The sequence below is a fragment of the Petaurus breviceps genome, unplaced genomic scaffold (genome assembly GCF_028583685.1).
Source record: "Petaurus breviceps papuanus isolate PSGF00001 unplaced genomic scaffold, PetGlider_PUasm1.0 188, whole genome shotgun sequence".
Taxonomy (NCBI): domain Eukaryota; kingdom Metazoa; phylum Chordata; class Mammalia; order Diprotodontia; family Petauridae; genus Petaurus; species Petaurus breviceps.
In genome coordinates this window covers 8,057,733-8,078,157 of record NW_027185804.1, presented here as the reverse complement: position 1 = coordinate 8,078,157, position 20,425 = coordinate 8,057,733, and the positions used below count along the sequence as shown (strand labels likewise).

At 38.8% G+C, this 20,425-nt stretch overlaps 1 protein-coding gene and 1 long non-coding RNA gene across 2 annotated transcripts in view; one reads left to right on the top strand and one right to left on the bottom strand.

The window, feature by feature from the left end:
- TEAD1 (TEA domain transcription factor 1) overlaps positions 1–20,425 on the bottom strand; it is a 403,944-nt gene that overhangs the window by 364,104 nt on the left and 19,415 nt on the right. Inside the window, exon 3 of the mRNA XM_069091245.1 lies at positions 19,080–19,175. The gene's annotated coding sequence lies outside the window, so the exon portion shown is untranslated. The remainder of the gene's footprint in view (positions 1–19,079; positions 19,176–20,425) is intronic.
- LOC138163755 (uncharacterized) lies at positions 3,028–19,872 on the top strand. The gene is made up of 4 exons (XR_011168917.1): positions 3,028–3,612; positions 7,037–7,088; positions 17,783–17,823; positions 19,539–19,872. It is a non-coding gene; the product is annotated as an uncharacterized lncRNA (long non-coding RNA).

Sequence of the window (20,425 nt, the reverse complement as noted above, 5' to 3'; positions counted from 1 at the left end):
ACACACACACACACACACACACATACACACACACATACACACACACACACTCTCACACACATACATATACTCCAAAAGCAAGTCACAGGGTTATGGAAACGGCCCAGGGCATACTGCTTCTTTCCGGGAATACTAAGTTCCCATTAGTTCTGGCAAACATATTTAGAGCACATGGAGCAGTCTGAACACACACTTGTACAATATTTCAGTGAATAAACATCCAGGCCTATTGTCTCTGGAAATACATTTTAAAATGGGTAAAAGTTCAACATATGTTGTGAGTTAAAGTCATGCTGTTTGTCCCTCATAGAACAGGGCTCTAAATCAGATTTCTGGGGCCTGTCGTGGGCATAGAGGCAGGCCTCAGGCCTCTGCCTTTGCAAACTCTCCTCACTCAGCTGATTTTTAAAAAAAAGTTTTATTGACTCTATAGTTAATAATAGTTAAGCAAAGCCATTTATTAAGAAAACACCCCCCCCAGACTTGTCTAAAAGTGTATCCCACATTCTGTACCCATAGTCCCCCCTCTCCTCTACTAATTAGAAGGAAGTATGTTGTATTGTCTACTCTCAGGCAATAAAACCTATGATTGATCACTGCAGTTAATTTTAGTTTGGCTACCTTTTATTATTATTTTTACTTACATTATTTTATTTGTTGTATATGCTATTGTCCTTGTTCTCTCTTTTTCCCTATCAGTAATTTGACTCCACAAGTTTCTCTGAATTCTTTATATATGTTGTTTCTTATGGTGAAATAGTATATTTTATTATATCCCCTGTACCACAATTTGTTCTGCTGACACCAAATCGGCAAGCACACTTTGATTCCACTATTCTTTAATACAGAAAATGCTGCTCTCTTCCTTCCTTCCTTCCTTCCTTCTTTCCTTTCTTCCTTCCTTCTTTCCTTCCTTCCTTCCTTCTTTCCTTCCTGCCTTCAGTCCTTCCTTCCTGCCTTCCTTCCTTCCTGCCTGCCTTCCTTTCTCTTTCTCTTTTCTCCCTCCTTCCTTCCTTTCTCTTTCAAATAATAACAACAATAATGATGATTACTCTAACCAGCATTTGTATAGTGCTTTTTAAGGTTTCCAAAACACAAATGTTATATCACAATAACCCTGGGAAGCAGGAGCTATTGTTATTCTCATTTTTTTTCAGATAAGGTGAAATGACTTGTCTAGGATCACACAGCTGGCAAGTGGCAGAGGCTGGTTTTGAATTCGGGTCTTCCCTCACAGAAGTATATATGCTCAGTAGTTTTGAGAGCCGAGTCCAAAGAGTCCAAAGTTCCAAAATGTTCCTTTCTCTGATCCTTCACTCAGGGATGGGGAGGGGAGGGGAAAAAATAGATATTTTCATCATGGCCATTGTGTTGAGGAGATTGAAAGCAAGAAAAGCTACTCCAGGGGTTGAGGGGACCGGCCTCTGGGGGTTGCTGACAGGCCCTAGTTTCAGGACCCCCTGAGAAGAGATATTTTTGACAGCCTTAGTAAGGTATTGAAAGCAAAAAAAAAATAAAATCACCATCCATCCCTGTGGGCAGCTATAAAGACATCAGAATGAAGCATGACTGTCTAAGAAACTCAAGGATATTTTTATAAGAAGTGTCCCTCAAATCTCCCCTGCCCAAAAGTAGAAAACAAACTTATCAAATTAATTTATCCTCCACATTGGGCTTATTATCAAAGCCCACGTGCCAAGCCACTTATCAAATAATTAAAAAATAAAACCTTGTATTTAGATTTTAGATATTTGTATTTAGACTTTTAGATTTAGATATTTAGATTTATATATATATATTATATTTATACATATACATACATATATACACATATGTATGTACATTTATTCATTCACTCATTCATTGATCAAAGCTTACTCACACCCTGATAGACTCATGTGCATCAGCCCATCTGATCTTTAAGACAGCCCAGTAGCTGGGGTTGCAGGGCAAGGTTAGCATCACCAATTATGCAGTAGAATGTGTGGCCCAGAGAGAGGAAAGGCCTTATCTAAGCTTACACAGTTAGTGGAAGAGTCAGGCTGAAGACCCAGGTCTCTAGCTTCCTAATCCGCCTCCCATTTACTACCCTACTCCAGTGGCCTCTTGTAAATGCCTCCTTCTCCTCCCTTTCTCCCTCTGGACTGGTGAATCAGGCTCTGGCATGTTTATGTGCAAGAGAAGTGTGGTCTTTTGACAGTTAAATATCCGTTGTTTACATTCCCACGTTAATTAAGTCCTGTGTAAAGGGTGCCATTGATTAAGTCTGCCACTCTCCTCCACCCCCACTCCAGGGTTGGCATTCATTGCAAAATGGTGTCAGTCAGACTTCTGAGTATTCCCTTCATAATGATCTTACATTACAAAATGAGGCGGTCACTCGCGTCTCCTGTTCCGGATTGCATTTCTTGCTATTATACTGAGCATCTCAGAAATATTTGTTTGCTATTAATAAGGCGCATAGCCCAAGAAGGGTGCTACTGATACCTATATGGTGGGTTTAATCAGTCAGTCAGCTCTGCCTCTCCTCTTCCAAATACACTGTACCCCCAGCCCTGGGCCAGGTATGGAAATACATGATTGCAGAAGAAGTTGCTGGTTTCACAGGCAGAATAGATATGAGGCAAGCAGTCCAATACACTGGAAAGATCAATGGCTTTGGAGTCAGAGGACCTGGGCTCAGATACCCACTCAGATGCTTAATAGCTGTATGATCTTGGATAAATCACTTAACGTCCCTAAGTTTCAGTTTCCATGTTTGTGAAAGGAAGAGGTCCTTCCCAGTTCTAGAACAATGACTGCCTGGGTATTTTTATAATGTAGAGGTGATGGAAGGTCTCAACTGGAGTGCTTGTAAGGGAGATGAAGAGGAATAAACATGGGGAATATTTTGAAGGAAAAATCAACAAGATGTGGAGTAAAAATCAACAAGGGATAGAACAGAATAGGACACTATTAGCATGGAATGATGCTGAAGACTTCTGTCCTTGGCTCTATTCTGACTGAATTTATTTTCTCAGTGACTTCAATAAAGGATAAATGGCTTACCGATCACATATTCAGATGACAGAGTTTGGAGGGATGGCTGATACACAGAATGACAGAATTAGGATCCAGGACAATCTGATAGGCTGCAATAATGGGCCAAGTCTGGCAAGATGAATCTCCAATCAGTCCACAAGCATTTAGAAGCAAATGCTATGTGCCAGACATGGGCTGTGTGTGGAAATATCAGCTATGCAGGTACAGGATGAAACACATGTGCCTAGACAACAGATCATCAGCTAAAAGGGCCTGGGGCTTTCAGCAGAACACAGGCTCAACGTGAGTCAATGCTATGGCATGGCGCTGGAGAAAGTAAATACAGTTGTAGGCTGTATTAATAGAAACTTAGCATCTGGGAACAAGAAAGATGGTTGTTCTCCTGTTCTCTGCCCTGATCAGACCACATCGAGGATGCTCTTGTTTATGTCTGGGTGCCACATTTTAAGGATGGTGAGAAGCTACAGCGTGTCCAGAAGAAGGTAACCAGGATGGCAGTGAGACAGGAGGCCGTCTCACATGAGGTTTTGTGGAATGGACTGTCTAAGGATATTTCGGGGAGGGGAAGTGGTAAGCGATAACTGCCTTTAAATATTTGAAAAGCTGCTCTATGGAAGAGAAATGAGTCTTGCTTTCCTTGGCCCCCAAACCAGGAGCAGTGGGTTTGGCTGAACAAAGAAAAACTTCCTAACAGATTGAAATTGGCCAAGTAGATTGGATTGTCTTGGGAGGTAGTAAGCCCTGCTCTCCCAGGGATCTTCAATCAGAGAATGGGTAGCCACTTCTTGGGGGTGTCTGTATATCTCAGGCATTGGGCAAGGACGACCTCTTCGGTTACTTCCAGCTTGGAAGTTCTGTGATGCTTTAGCTCACTGAACCCAATATGGTGCCCACGTTTGGGAGAGTAGAAGAACAGTAGTACCACATAAAGGGATAGTAGGTTAGAGTCCAGTAGGGAGAGCAGAGTACACAGATGGAGTCTCACATTCAGGAGATGGTAGGGAGACTCCAAGGCCAAGAGGGACGATATGATAGGTAAGAAGAGTTCAAGGAAGAGAGAGGAAGTGGCAAATTGTGTCCAACACTGAAAAAGTCAAGGAGATTATGAAATGAGCAAAGCCCACTGGGTTTTACGTTTAGCGTAATTAGCAGACAGACTCAATGGAGCAGCTTCAGTAAAGCGTACAGAGAGGAAGAGATTGGAGCCGGGGAAGGAGAAGGCATTGTGGTGTGAAAGTCAATGTATGAGGACTGAAGAAGGGAATGCTAGAAAATGGAGGTCATGGGTAGAGATCACTCTTTCAAGAAATTTGGCAGAAAAAGGATGTCTCTGGTCAAAGGGATGTTGTTTTTTTCTTCCTTGGCTTCTCCCACATATATGTAGGAGATAAGAAGGGGGTTTCTATCATGATCTGATTAAATGAATCCTGAAGGGATATTTTAATTTGTCCTAAAATGTATAGGCTGGATTAGACTTCGGTAGAAGAAAACTTCCTCTTTCTTACTCTCACGACCTTTCTTCTTCTTGTCTCTCTCCCTTCTCGTCCAACATGTTTGACTTATTGATACTGTTTGTGCCCACTCTTCCCACAGACTTTGTGGGAAAGTACATCCCAGGTTTGTGCATAGAATGTTTTGTAGATGTTTTCTTATCATGCCATCTTTATAAATCCCTTTGCTAAGGATTAATTGTATCTACTACCTGATTGTCAATGAGAAGCACACTGATGGGAACTTGTGTGCTACAGTAGGAGTATCCATTCAGAGTGTTACTTCTAGAATTTATATAAAAGGCCTTTTTTTTTTTTTTTGCTTTTTGGAGGGCAATTGGGGTTAAGTGACTTGCCCCAGGTCACATGGCTGGTTTTTGTGTTAAGTGTCTGAGGCCGGATTTGAACTCAGATCTTCCTGACTCCAGGGCCAGTGCTCTATTCACTGCCACCTAGCCGCCCCTGAAAGGCCTTCTGAAGAAGGTGGAATTTAAGCTGAGTGTTGAAGGAGGTCTAGAGAACCAGGAAGCCAAGGAGAGGAGAGAGGACATTTTGATCAGGTGGGACAATCAGGGAAAAAGCATGGGGCTAGGTGATGGAGTGTTGTGTGGGACGACAGCAAGAAGCCCAGCTTCACTGGGTTATGGAACACTTGAAGACGAGTAAAGTGTAAGAAGTGTCATAATTCTATCTTTACTCTCCTCTCTCACCTCCTTTGGTGCTCAGTGGGCCACTGGGGTTTCCTTGTAAGTCAGATAAAATGTTTGGAGCTCCTGTCCTTAGAGGTATGGCTGACAGGAGATGTGGCCCATGACCACACCTACACATCAGTGCAGAATGGGTGGGCAGAATGCACACAGCCATCATAACAGCTTTGGGGAATCAGGCCAGCTTTGGGGAATCAGGCTGAGTCACACCAATAGTCAGATCTTGGACATCCCCCATATTCTGTGTCCTGATACAACGTTGTTCTACCAACCTGAATTCCATTCCTTTACTTGCCTTTCCACTTGTCTAAGTGACTTAGATTTCTGTGTTTCTTAGAAACCTTCATTTGGCTCTTGGACACTGCACATTGTTTACACTAATATGCTGGTGTAAATGAGCTTGATTCTCCCCTCCCTCCCCCTTTTTTTTGGCAGGCACTTGGAGTTAAGTGACTTGTCCAGGATCACACAGTTAGTGTCTGAGGCTAGATTACCTCGGGTCCTCCTGACTCCAGGCCCAGCACTCTATCCACTATGCCACCTAGCTACCCTTCAAACTGTTCCCTTCTTAAGTCAACCATGGGATCAGTAACCTTGATAGACTTAGGATCCTGACTCAAACTTTTGGTTCACGTTCTCTTGAATCCGAACCTGGATATTATCTTTCTTTTCCCCAAAATAAAACATGCGTTAGTACATACATACACACATATATGCGCACACACACACACATACCAGTGATAACTCCAATTACAAATATATCAATATTGTCTGATTCCTTAAACAGATAATCAGAACTGTCAAAGGCATTTTATTTTCAAGCCCTGCCAAAGAACTGTAGACCTGAAATGATATTTGGCTTAGACCTTTGAAGACCTGGTTATGTGGTGAAGCATATTTTCCACACTGTAGGAAGCAAAATCCTGGAATCAGCAGTTGGAGTCAGTGGCCCTGGCCCCAGACAACACCTGGAGTCCTCTAGACATTTCCATTAGGTGGGCAGAGGACCTCCCAGGATTGTTGGCACCGGGCAAGTTGATCATAGGCCTCTATCCCTGGAGATTCTCCATCTCTTGGGCAAAGGATTCTTAACCCGGGGCCTGTGAACTTGTTGAAAATTTAATTTTATAACTTATTTCAAAAAAGTTATTTCTTTTGTAATTTTATGTATTTTATTTGATGAATTTAAAGACATTATTTTGAGCATGGGTCCATAGGTTCTACAAGATTGTCAAAGGAATCCATGATACACCAAAAAGTCCTGTCTTGGCCCAAGGAGGCCTGCCCAAGGTCCTGCCTAGCACTTTTGCTGCCTGAATTGGCATCCTTTTCCCTTCCACTCTCCAGTTTTATGACTAATAGATCCCTACTGGACAATGTTCTCTCAAGAGCTTAACGAGACTTTTCATATTCACTTTAAATCTGAGCTTGTTAATTAATAAGCTGTTTCCAGTAGAGGCAAATGATCATGAAAAAAATATGCCAGCTCCTTCTAGATCCTAAGTCAGGACTTGTTGCAGATTATTTCTCTCTTGGTGAACCAATTTAGAGGGTTTTGTTATGCCTATCTGTGATGAACTAACCCTGGTGGATTTAGTCCAGTCCATGTCCCACAAAGTATATGTGTATGTATGTATGTATGTATGCATGTGTGCATGATATGGGAGCAGTGGTAGCACTTGCAGTTTGCATTTATATAGGATTTTAAGATTTATAAAGTGCTTTAAATATCATATCATTTAATTCTCATAATAATCCTATGAGGTATATGCTATTGTTACACCTCTTTTTTTTCAGAGGAAAAAACAGCTTGAGAGACTGAGTGACGCATGCCACGGCCACGTGGTTTGTAAGTATCTTCCTCTGTATGTGTTTTCATACGTGGCTTTGGTTGCAGCCAAAGTGGTGGATCCTCTAGAACTCTCCACTAGAATACATTAAAGACGGTGAAAGGTTGAGCAGGAAGAAGCCACATAACTAACTCCACCAACAACTATTTCGTTAAAGATCTTAGATGAGTATTGGACTGAGTGGTGATTGGAAATCTAAGGAGGACACACAGAGGGTCATCTTTCTAGTCTCAAATTTTATCTACTGGCAGGATCTGGGGAAGAAGGATGAGCCAGGATCAAAGGGCCAGGCCATGGAAGCTGAAAAGGGCCATGGGACTCTCCAACCCTAGAATGGGAATTGGGATCTTAGACTCAACCCTGGGTACAGGGGCTGATAATGCCTTCCATGTAACTCGGCAAGGGCATGTTGGCCTCAGACCCCAGGAGAAGAAGCATGCTGCAGTGCTGTGGTTCTAACTTCAGTAGCAGGACATATGCAAGGCCATGCTGCTCTTATGAGAAGTGTGCTGAGCTGTAGCAGCAAGCACCCCCAAGCGTCCTCAGGGTTTGCTGCTAACACAGGTTCTTAGATCTGCTTTGTTAAAGGAAAGCAGCTCAAAATGGGTTAACAAGCTTACTTTAATCAGTCAGACCGTATATCGTTTACCTTGTTCAGGGCAAAAAGGTCAGCACCCCGAACTTCAAAGTACACAGACAGAATTATCAAGACAGAAACAGATCTAGTAGACAGATTTCAAACTGTCCAACCATTACATCCATACCCAGTCAACATCTGGGTTTCCACATCTGGGTTTTTCAAAGCCGGGGGGGCCCTGGACAACGGCTTCCCAGAATACAGATCAAATCACAGAACACTTCTCAAAGTGAGCCCCCAAAACAAAGCTACACATCAGGGCTTATATAGCCTTCTCCTGGCTCAGAGAATGTAACAACCTTATTGACTCACTGGCCAATCAAGAAGTATCTACTGAAAAACAAGCCTCCCACCCCAGGCTTCAGGCGCACTTTAGCCTAGGGGCAGGGAAGATCTTCCAAATCTGCATTCCCATTACATGAGACTAGCCCAAAGACAAAATCCTGATCTGGGAAATAAGGCTGGAAAAATGAGATTAAGAACTATGATGATGTTAGCCAACTATTATGACGCTAGCTAGCTATGATGCCTAAGACAAAGTCAGAAAAGGAGAATAAGCTATCAAACCTAAAACTAAGACCTCAGAGGAAATCACAGCTTGTCCACAAGGTTAATTAGAATTCTTAGAAGACATGGAGCCAGAATTAAAATGCTTTAAAATATGAGTCTAAAAATGAATTCTTAGAAGATACAGAGCCGAGGTGGCTAGGTGGTTCAGTGAGTAGAGCACCGGCCCTGGAGTCAGTAGGACCTGAGTTCAAATCTGACCTCAGATACTTAACACAACTAGCCATGTGACCTTGGACAAGTCACTTAACCCCAATTGCCCTCCCAAAAGCAAAAAAAAAAAAAGGAAGATATAGAGCCAGAGTTAATTTTTTAAAAGTCTATAAATGAAATGAGAATACTAGAAAAAATAATTTTTTTAAAGGAAAACTATGGAGGAGAGATATAGAAAGAAAATTAGCCCAACTTAGCACAATAAGTACAGAATCTTATTCAAGTAACAGATTTCTAAAAAACCAGAATGGATAAAACAGAAGTTAATGACTTCATAAGACAGCAAGAAATATTCAAATAAAGTCAAAAGACTGAAAGCCAGAAAAAAAGTAAAACATCTCATGTTAAGAGATCAAGGAAGAATAATTTAAGAATCACTGGATTACAGGAAAACTATTACCAGAAAAAGAGTGTCTAGATATTTTATTTCAGAAAATCATGAAAGAAAATGACCCAGACATATTAGAACAAGAAGGCAAAGTAAAAATAGAAGTGATCCTACATTCACAGCCTGAAATAAACTCCCAAATGAAAACTTTCAGGAACATCATAACCAAAATTCAGATCTTCCAGGTCAAAAAAAAAATACTGCAAACATCCAGAAAGAATTCAAATACCAAGGAATCACAGTCAGGGTGACACAAAATTTAGCAACTACCCTTAAAAAGGAATGGAGAGATTACCAAAATCAAAAAGTCAAAAGATGAAGGTTTATAATTAAGAGTAATTTGCCTAACAAGACTTGGTATATTCCTACAGGGGGAAAATGGACTTTTAATGAAATAGCAGACTTTCAAGCATTTCTGATGAAAAGACCAGAGCTGAGTAGAAACTCTTAAGAATAAAGAAAGAAAAGCATGAAAAGGAAAATACAAATGAGCAACTACAAAAGACTTCATAAGGATAAAGGGTTTACATTCTAATGGAGGAAGTGATACAAGCATCTTTTCAGAGCCATCATGTCATCAAAGGTCGTAGAGGGAGTCAAATAAGACAGAGGGACTAGAAATGGTTTTGTCATGTGTTGATGATCTTAAAAGATGAAAGGAAAAAGAGCAGGGCAGGAAAGAGAAGATTGGAGGAACTTATTACAGGCTGTGGTATGGTACATAGAGTGCTGGGCATAGGGTCAGGAAGACAGTTCAAATATGGCCTCAAACACCTCCTGGTTGTGTGATTCTCACACAACTTTGTTTACCCCAGCTGTAAAATGGGGGTAATATTTCCACCTACTTTACATAGTTGTTGTGAGGATAAAATGAGATAATATTTGTAAAGAGCTTAATATATGCCAGGCACATAGTAGGCATATATTTAAATATATATAAATGGTTATTTCCTTCCCTTCCTTTCTCTCCCTTTTCTTCTCATTCCTTCCTATGTCTCATTATCTCATATAATTGTGGTACACAACTAAGAGTCTATAAAGTGAGGAAGGGATGAAGGAAATGGGTGTCACTTAAACCTCACTTTCATCTGAACTGGTCAAATGAGAGTAGAACATACATACACATTGAGTGTTTGGTGTAGAAATATGTTCAACTCAACAGGGACACAAGAAGGAACAGGAAAAGGATAAGGGGGCAGGGAATAATAGGAAGGTTAATTTTGACAGGGCTTAGTTATGAGAAAAACAAACCCTCAAATGGGGGAGAGAGAATGTGAGAAGGGATTTAAAAGGAACGAAAGAAAAAATAAGAAGCTGTGATAAAGAGGGAAAGGGAAAAAAGATATAAGAAAATAGAAAAAATAACACAATTAACAATCATAACTGTAAGTGTAAAAAGAATGAACTCAACCATAAACTAGAAGAGAACAGCAGTTGGATTAGAAAGTAGAATCCAGCAATATATTGTTTTTGAGAAACATTTGGAAAAAGACTCACACAGAGTTAAAATAAGGGGTTGTAGCAAAAATTATTCCTCTATTGAATTAAAAACAAAAAAACAAAAAAAACTAAGAGGGGAGCAGTCATGATTTTAGCCAAGACAGTAGCAAAAATAGACTTGATTAAAAGAGATAACAAATTTTGCTGAAAGGTACCTAAGACAATGACTCCTCACTGAGTATAACTTTTAAATCACTGTGGCCAGTAAAGGATGCATTTAATATCAGTATTTTTCTGTATTTGTTTATGGGGGGTTTCCCCCCTAAAACTTAGAGGAAATGAGTGTTTACAAAAAAAGGAAAAATACCAAGAGTAAAAGAATAACAGAATCACAGAAGAAATTGAGTGAGTCATAAATAGACTTACAAAGGAAAAGTGAAACTTGGGATCAGAAGGATTTATAAGTAAATTCTATCAAATATTAAAAACCAACTAATTCCAATATTATAAAAAGTGTAAAGATAGGAAAATAAGGGATCCTAGAAAATTCCTTTTCTGATACCAAAAAAAAAAATGGTCTTTATGTCTAACCCAGGGAGAGTCAAAACAGAGAAAGTTAACTATGGAACAATATCCCTAATGAACTTTGAAGTAAAAATTTTTTAGTATTAGTAAAGAGGCTATATCAATACATAACAAAGATTATATACTATGACTAGTTTGGATTTATACTAGGAGTGTACATTTGATTTAAGATATAGTTATAGTGCTATATCTATATATAGATATAGTGCTAAAATGCTTTTAGCTATAGCAATAACAAAATAAGTTGAGGAAATAAGTATAGGAAAAGGAGAAAAAATTGCTTTTTGATATAGTTAAAGAATTCTAGAAAATCAACTAAAAAGTCAATTGAAACAATTTGCACTTCAGCAAATTTACAGAATATAAAATAAAGACACATAAATAATTAGCATTTCTGTATATTACCAGTAAAACCCAGCAAGAAAAAATAAATTTGGTTTAAAATAACTATAGTTTGTATAGCATATTTGGAAATCCACCCAACAAGATAAAGGAACTGTATGAATACAGTCACAAAACCCTGTTTATCGAAATATGGAACTAAATCATTGAAGAAATATCAGTTCCTTGTGGGTAGGCAGAGCCAGTGTAACAAGAATGACAATATTCCTTAAGTTAATTTACTTATTCAATGTCATAAAAAAACCTAACTACCAAAGAATTATTTTATAGAACTAGAAAAAAATAACAACATCCATCTGGAGGAACAAAAGGTCAAGAATCTCAAGGGAAATAATCAAAATAAAGTAAGAAGGAAGAGGGTCTAGCAGTATCAGATTTTAAACTAAACTACAAAGCAACCATCATCAAAACAATTTGTTACTGGTTAAAAAGTAGAGAGATAACTCAGTAGAACCATCTAGCTATGTAAGCCACAGGAATCTGGGAATTGAAGTCTGGGATAGGTTTTTCTGGACAACATAGCATCAATACCCTGAAAGAAAAAAGTGACCTTTAGGAATGACCCTCAGGACCCAGACCAGGGCAGCTGAGAAAAGAATTCATTCAATAGTCATGTATCCTGGGTGTGGAATTAGTGGGACTAATGTTATGTAGGAACAATGCTACAAGGAAACATACTTCCCCCAAAGACCAGGATGATTTAGGGAAGATTATATACCCTTGAAGTGTTTCAGGGCAAATGTTTGTACTTTTTAAAATTTGTTTTATTATACCTTTGTAAAAACTAATTAAAATTCAAAAATTGTAAAAACTAATTAAAAAATAATGCTAAGTGCTCAAATAGAAGCAGGATACTAGTTACTGGCACCTAGCCCTTCAGAGAGCACATCCAGTGGGGGCTCATGCCAATGGCAATAGAGAACAGACATACCAATACTCCTTAGGATACCCTAGGACCCAAAGAACAGAAGTAGCCAGCCTGGATCTGGATTAGTAAACCATAGCATACGTATATAAGCAATCCAGGAGAAGTAGTTACTTGCATTTAAAACTGCAATTCAGGTGTCAGAAGAGCCATCATTTTGAGGGTCCATGGTATAGCAACTGGAAGTCTTATAACTTATTTAGGACTTATTGTGGTTTTTATTGAGGCAGTTTGGTGGCACAGTGTACAGGACACTGAACCTCGAGTTGAGAAGACCTGAATTCAAATATAGACTAAGATACTTACTAGTTATTTGACCTTGGGTAAATTTGCCTAATCTCTCTTTGCCTCAGTTTCTTCATCTATAAAATAGAGATGTTAATAGCACCTACCTCCAAGAGTTGTTGTGAGGATAAAATGAGATAATATTTGTAAAGTGCTTTTTGTAAAACTTAAAGCATTATATAAATGCCAGCTATCATTGTTGTTATATGGTAGAAGTTGGTTTAAACCCAATTTTCACCAAATCGCTTTCCAGCTTTCCTACCAGTTTTTTCTTTTCCTAGTAACTAGAGTCTTTGGGTTAAACACCATTTTACAACATTCATTTGTTCTGGATTTTCTGTACTTTGCCTGTTATATTGCTCTAACTTTTCTATTTTTTAAACTGGAATTGAGCAGTTTTGATGGTTACTATTTTTGAAGTATAGATCTGATATTACTAGGCCTTCATCCTTCCCACTTTTTTTATTATTTCCCTCAAGATGCTTGATCTTTCATTCTTCTGTGTGAATTTTGGGTCCTCCCCCCACCTCTATAAAGCAACCACTTAGTAATTGGAGTGGCATGGTACTAAATAAATTAGGTATTCTTATCATTTTCATTATATTGGCACAGCCTAACCATGAGCAATTAACATCTCTCTTATTACTGAGGTTTGTATTTCTGCAAAGATTCTTTGGTAGTTGTAGTCACATATTTCCATTGTATGTCTTAGTAAACATAAATGGGTTGTAATCTGTATTGTTTGAGGGAACTTCTCAATTGATGGGATCCCATTTGAGTATGAATTTCAGTTATAATCATCAGTTTAGTTGACATTTTTTAACTGCACTATTTAAAACTCTGAAAGAAAAAGATTTACCTTTCAAAGACATATCTTTTCCCATCTGATGGGCTGTGAATCCCCAGAGCGCACAAAAAGAATTCTGGCATAGTATCTTTGGAAGCTAGCCACATCCTACCATCAGGATAACTCAGCAAATGAAACACGGTAATATTTTGACACTTTGGTCTGCTTCAGCTCCTAGGACACTACTTTTTATACAAACTGTGGTTCCTCCCTCCCCCTTCCACATTTCCTTTCATTCTCCCCACTCAACTTAAACATTATAGTTCCCATTGTCAATGATTACTTGGGACATTTTCAATGTTTCCAGCATGACTTGTAGTTAAGTCAGCCAACAAGCAGTCAAAATGGTGTGCCAATAGAAGGTCGGTGGCCATTGTATTCCTGGGAAGCCTTTGGGAATTGGAAACAAGATCTGGTTATTCTCTTGTAGCTGCTAAATCAGTAGACCTTCCAAAAAAAAAACTGGCATAAAGTGGGGTTGGCCTCTTCCCCTTCCCTCAGATGGTAAGATCTGTACCAGATGGAACTAACCTCCATCCCCTTATTTTCCCCCCGAGTTCTAGCAGTCTTTGCTGTTCAATTCTAGCTTGGAATATACCTTGCAAATATTTATTCCCTTTTCTCACCACAATTGCCCTGATCCTCTTTAGCTGCATATGGGAAATAATAACTAATGATTAAATAACATTTTGAAGTTTTCAAAGCGCATTATATATGTAACTGTATTTGATCCTTACTATCTCCCTACTAAGAAATAGGTGCTATAATCATTCCCATTTTACAGATGAGGAAACAGGTTGAGAAAGGACTTGCCCAGGGTCACACAGTTAGTAAGTGTCTGAGGTAGGATTTAAACTAAGAAGAAAATATTGTGGAGAATATCCTTGACTCTTTGGAATGATGGGGGCAGGGATTACACACAGCCGCCATTAAAGGCCAATGTTTTGGGGAGCCAGACCAAAAAAAATTAACCCTGAAGCACTCCATATTTCCTGCTTCTGTATTCAATCCTGACCTTCCCATCCTGTACCTGACTGGTCTCAGTCCCATGGATTTTAATACTCCTGAGAAATGCAAGTCTTTGACCTGGTCAAACTCTTGGCTTGTTTTCACTTGATTTCCAATTTAGACTCAAATGCTCATTTTCCAAGAAGGTAGGACTCATCCTCTCCAAGGAGTTTCCCCTTCTCTCCTTGGTAAAGCAATTGTAACTAAACACTGATGTATCTTGGTGCTCTGCAGCAGGTGGGACAAAAATTCCCTCTTTCTAATGCCTAGACCAGTGCCTGCTAAGGCAGCTATTTAATAAGTGTTTGTTGACTTGAACTGAACATCTCTCTGGGCCAGCTATTCTAGCCTTAAGCTATCCCCCCTCCCCCCACCTACAGCTTGGCTCACCCCCAAAGCCAACTGAGCAGCTACCACACTTCTCTTCCTTGGACTGGTTAAGGAAAAATACTGCACCTCTCCTGGGGTGATAAGGCACTAACTCTAGTCAAACTTTAACCTTAGCTTTGTAGTGTAAGTATCCTGGTCCTAATTTACAGCATTTTGCAAATCATTACATTTCAGTTTGAAAACCAAAAGACTAAGAAGGAAATTTTTAATAGCAGATTTCCACTTAACTGAAAGAAGTAGTTATGAGAATGTGGAGAGGAAAGAGGAGGTCTATTGGCTGAGCCTGAGAATATAAACTCCTAGAGTTTATATTCTATTTATATATTTATATTATATTCTCCTAGGAGAATATAAACTCCTAGAATCTTACACTTGGAAAAGATCCCAGAGGTCAGCTCCGAGGTATATTGGAAAGAGTTCTGGGTGTGGAGTTTAGAAGACCTGAGTTCAAGTCTGGCCTCAGACATTAGCTGTGCGACCCTGGGCAAGGGTCACATTTAACTCCTGTTTGCCTCAGTTTCCTTATTTATAAAATGGGAATAATAGTAATACTTATCTCCTAGGGTTGTTATGAGGATCAAATGAGATAATAATTGTAAAATGCATAGCACAGTGCCTCGCACATGGTGCTATAGAAATGTTAGTTATTATTATTACCAGATTATATCAGAGATATTAAGTACTTTATCCAAAGTCATGGAGGTAGTTAGCAGCAGAGTAGAGACTTGAGTTCAGGGTATCTAATTTGATTCATAAAGTAAGTAATATACAAAATTAGAGTTAATTTCTAAGAGAAAAAGAAGGATTCCATCCTTGAAACAGTTACAGAAGAATGTCCAAAAATATCAGAGTAAGCAGTTTGTAAACACGGAGAAATGTTTACAACAATGAACCCACCTTGCCTCAGAATTCTTTCACCAAGTCTCAGAGCTCTTTCAGAATTCTCAATGTAGGGGTGGCTAGGGGGTGCAGTGAATAGAGCACCAGCCCTGGAATCAGGAGGACCTGAGTTCAAATCTAACCTCAGACACTTAACACTTACTAGCCATGTGACCTTGGGCAAGTCACTAAACCCAACTGCCCTTCACTCCCCCCTCCAAAAAGCAAACCAAAAAAAACCAAACAGAATTCTCAGTGTGCCTGGAGAGAAGACATGGTATAGAAGAAAGGAGCCTGGATTTATTATCAGAAGATCTGGGTTCAGATCTCAGATATATTACTTTTCTTCTTTGGTCTTCAGTTTCTTCATTTGTACAACAAAGGAGTTGGATAAAATTATCTCTACAGCCCCTTCTAAAACCCATGATCCTCTTCTTCTTGGCCATATCAGATCAATGGCTATCCATGCATTCACTAGAATCTTCTCTATAGGACTGATCAAAGTCAGCTCTAGGTAAAATAGTGCAACTAAGAGAGGTTGGATTTGTCCCAGTTCATACAACTAGTTATGGAGTCAGTACTTAAATCCAGATCCCAATTCAATGTTCTTTCCACCATATCCCATTCTTTATGGTTTTCATATAGGGAAACTGAGGCAGAGAGAACTTAACAATTGGCACATGTGTCTGACACTTTTGCCACAGCATTTTTTATGATTTGATTCAGAAATAGATTTAGAAATGTCAGGGACCTCGGGGATCATCTTATCAAAGCCACTTATTCTGGAGATGAAGGAACTAGAACCCAGAGAGACAAAGCATCCTGTCCTAGGACACACAGAAGTGTTAAGGGCAGACTCCAAGCTAGGTTCTTATTCATGTTCATGTCCTCTCTACTCTCCCATGAGAACATAAGCTCCCTGAGGGCAAAGGCTTTTTTCTATTTGTTTAATATAAGTGGGACTGAATTTACAGAGTCTATGACTCGATACAAGTTGCAATAAATAATTTATGAACAAATACATTTAAAATATTAAATTAAATTTTAAAAAGTTTAAAAAGGACAGGATCTCATAGCATCCCAGCGCTAGGCATTGTGCTTGACACCTAGTAGGTACTTAGTGAATATTTGTGGATTAATAGCGCTAGAGAAAATCCTTAAATTTCATTCATTAATTCATTCATGCAACAAGCATTTTTTTTTCAGTACCTGTTGTATGCACAGTATGGAACCAGGCACCAAGGGACAGAAAAAAAATTGCAATAAGACACGGTCCCTCCCTCATGGAGGTCTAACACCTATGAACAACAAGAAAAACAAAAAAAAACTTTTTCCAGAAAGTCTAATTTTTTTCCCCCAATGACCAGGAACCCTGGATGTTAAGGGGAGGGGTAGGGAGAGGCTCTTTACTCACTGAGCTAATGAGGTAACTCAAAGTAGGGCAAGAGATTCTAGGATAGTAGTTGCTATTCAGATATTAAAATGATAAACCACACAGTGTGGAGTTTAATATGGAATTAGGGAGGTGGAGTGAGAGAATAAGGACAGAGGAAGGGATTGTAGGTGGTGAGAGAGATAGGAGAAGAGATATGGATCAGATGGTAGAATTCCAAATCTCTGAAATTTTTTTTTCCTGGTTACACGGAATTTAAATTAGGGCAAATGACAATCTTATTATAGATTGTAAAAGTACATTCTCCTAAAGTATATTCAAAGAAATCTAGGATTTAATGCATAGCTATGTTCATTACCATAAAACCTGGTACTACTTTTGAGATTCACTAGGCTACACTCCTCTTATGACTTTTCCACCATGTCCCAGAAACTTTCTTTCTTTCTTTCTTTCTTTCTTTCTTTCTTTCTTTCTTTCTTTCTTTCTTTCTTTCTTTCTTTCTTTCTTCCTTCCTTCCTTCCTTCCTTCCTTCCTTCCTTCCTTCCTTCCTTCCTTCCTTCCTTTCTTTCTTTCTGGAGGGGGGAAGGCAGGGCAATTAAGGTTAAGTGACTTGCCCAGGGTCACACAGCTAATAAGTGTCTAAGGTCATATTTGAACTCAGATCCTCCTGATTCCAGGGCTGGTGTTCTATCTACTGCGTCACCTAGCTGCCCTCATCTTTTCATTTCTTACAGGCTGGACCCTTCCAGGCTTTTCCACCATGACCCCATACAAGGTATTTCTTCCCCTTTCAAACTTCATTTTATATGTTGTTTCCCCCATTAGAATATAAGTTTTTTGAGGGTAGGGACTATCTTTCTCTTTTGCTTGCATATGTATTCCCCACACTTAATAAGTGCTTGTCTTGTGAGTATCTGGGTCACAGGATCACAGATTTAAAGCTAGAAGTGAATGCAATTACTTTCTAATCCAACTTTTTTTTTATATAGACGATGAAACTGATGATGAAACTTGTGTAAGATTACCTAATTGTATGATTTGAACCCAGGTCCTTTGACTCCAGAGACAGTGGTTTTTCTATCATTCTGCACTGCCTCCTTGGATCTTGGAGAAAAATCTTTCTAACCATTCAAGATCTCCAAAAGCAAAATGGTTCCCTCAGGATTTAGTGAGTCCCTTCACTTCTTTGGAGGTCTTCAAACAAAGATGTAATGACCACTTGAGAGGTGTCTTATAGAAGACAGAAAAAGAAATGGCAGAATCCTGAAACTGCCAAGAAAGGAGAGTCTGGAGGATAGCTTTTTTTGTACAATGGAGTTTTGTTATGGATCCAATTGGTGGATTCTGAAATTCATTGATTCTAGAAACAATCACAAATGCTGCACGAATGAACTCTATACAGGACCAGTCTGCAAGAAGGCAAAGCCAACTTTCTATTCCTTTCCGGTTTGAGCTAGAAGATGTTTGGATTTCAGAGGGACCACTAAAAGTTCTACTTTTTATCCATAGGTCCCTATATAGAGGGGATAGACCCCAAAATTTGTTGCTGCCATTATCCATATAGAGGGAGAGAATGTTCCCTTTCTGGACTTTGAATTTTGAGCCCCTCTTCCCTAGGGTATTTAGGTCATCTAGTGAATAACCATCACATTTTAACACAGAGTACAAAAAAAGAAGTCTATTTTTTCTATAAGAATCTTGGACAAAAACAACATATAAGCAAATGACTTACAAATGTTGTACTTTGTTGCAGATTCTCTTGGGCACTGCTTCATACAACAGTCTGCTTCTTTTTCCTTCCAACCTATTGATCTCCTACCCATGAGATTGACCAATTATCCCACTTAGTCCCCTTATGTAGATATCAGCTGCTTCCTGGCCCGATTCATCAGGTGTAGACACAAACTTTAGGTTGAGACTGTTCTTCCTGAAGCCTCCTAGAGCCAGAGCAAACTGTTCCTTCCCCTGATTCTACAACCAGAACCTTATGACCTTTTCTCTCCAAGGCTCCCCCAACCTAGACTTACTCACCCAAGAGGTGTTTCTCCATTATCCTGTAGGCCTTCTCACCTGCTTTGCACCCTCTCCTGCTTGCTATATGGCTCCTTCTCTTGGCTCAATTCTTCACTAAAAAAGAAAAAAAAGAAAAGAAAAGAAAAGAAAAAAATGTCTTTTTTTATTGTGAATTTAATCATGAATAAAACCAAATACTTCAATATGTGAAATAAGAGAATTGTATAAGAAAACTATGAACTTTAGTTTTATAAATGGATTTGTTTTTAAAATAATATTAAATTTAACAATGTAGTAATGTGGTTATTCTGTGTGCCCTTCTGCACTTTTCTTCTGTACATTTTTTGTCTTAGTGATTTTTTTAAAACATGTCTATCATTACCCACTAAACTGTTGTCCCTTCCTACCCCCACTGATTCTCTCCCCAAATGCTAGTCATCTCCCTTAACTACTTCTGCTTCTGACCTCTTTGTCTAGATGAGAGGCTGATTAATTTTTTAAGCACAGAACCCTTTGGTGTTTGGTGAAGCCTAGGTGAAGCCTTAAGAGTTGACCAGCATGAGAAGCAGGAAGACTGATTATGTGTGATCCAGTGGAAGAATAAAATAACTACAATAGTTTCAAAGTAGTGATGAGTATAAATGATATTTTGAGATATCTGTAATAACCATAATGCTATATGAAAATATCTGGTTTTTACTCATAACAACGTCACAAGTGTGGTTAATTCTACTTGGTTTGTTGCCTACACTGATAATTGAAGGAAATACTAAATTTCAGTTAGAAATTAGTGAAAATAGATAATCGATAGATTTATCTATACAAGCTCAATGCTATCCATGGAGCCCAGGTTAAGGACTCTTTTTTTTCTTTACTTAATAATTTTTTCACAATTATGTAAACATAATTTTTAACATTCTTTTTATAAAACTTTGAGTTCCAAATTTTTCTCCCTTCCTCCCCTCCTGTTTTCCTAAAAGAGTAAGCAATTTGATATAGGTTATGTATGTACATATATATATATATATCCATATTAGTCATGTTGAGAAAGAAAAAAAAACCCACAAAAAATAAAGTGAAACTAGTCTGCTTCCATCTGCATTCAGACTCCTTCAGCATTTTCCATCATGAGTCCTTTGGAATTGTCTTGGCTCTGTATTGCTGAGAAGAGTTAAGTCATTTATAGCTGATTCTCACATAGTGTTGCCCATTACTGTGTACAATGTTCCCCTGGTGGTCTTCTAGACTCTAGACCCTTCTGTTCTTTTCTATCCTATATATTTCTGGAAGATCATTTGGCTGAATGGGGATTTACACTCACATACACTGCTAGTAAAACACCTCATTTCAGAGACCCCTTAGAA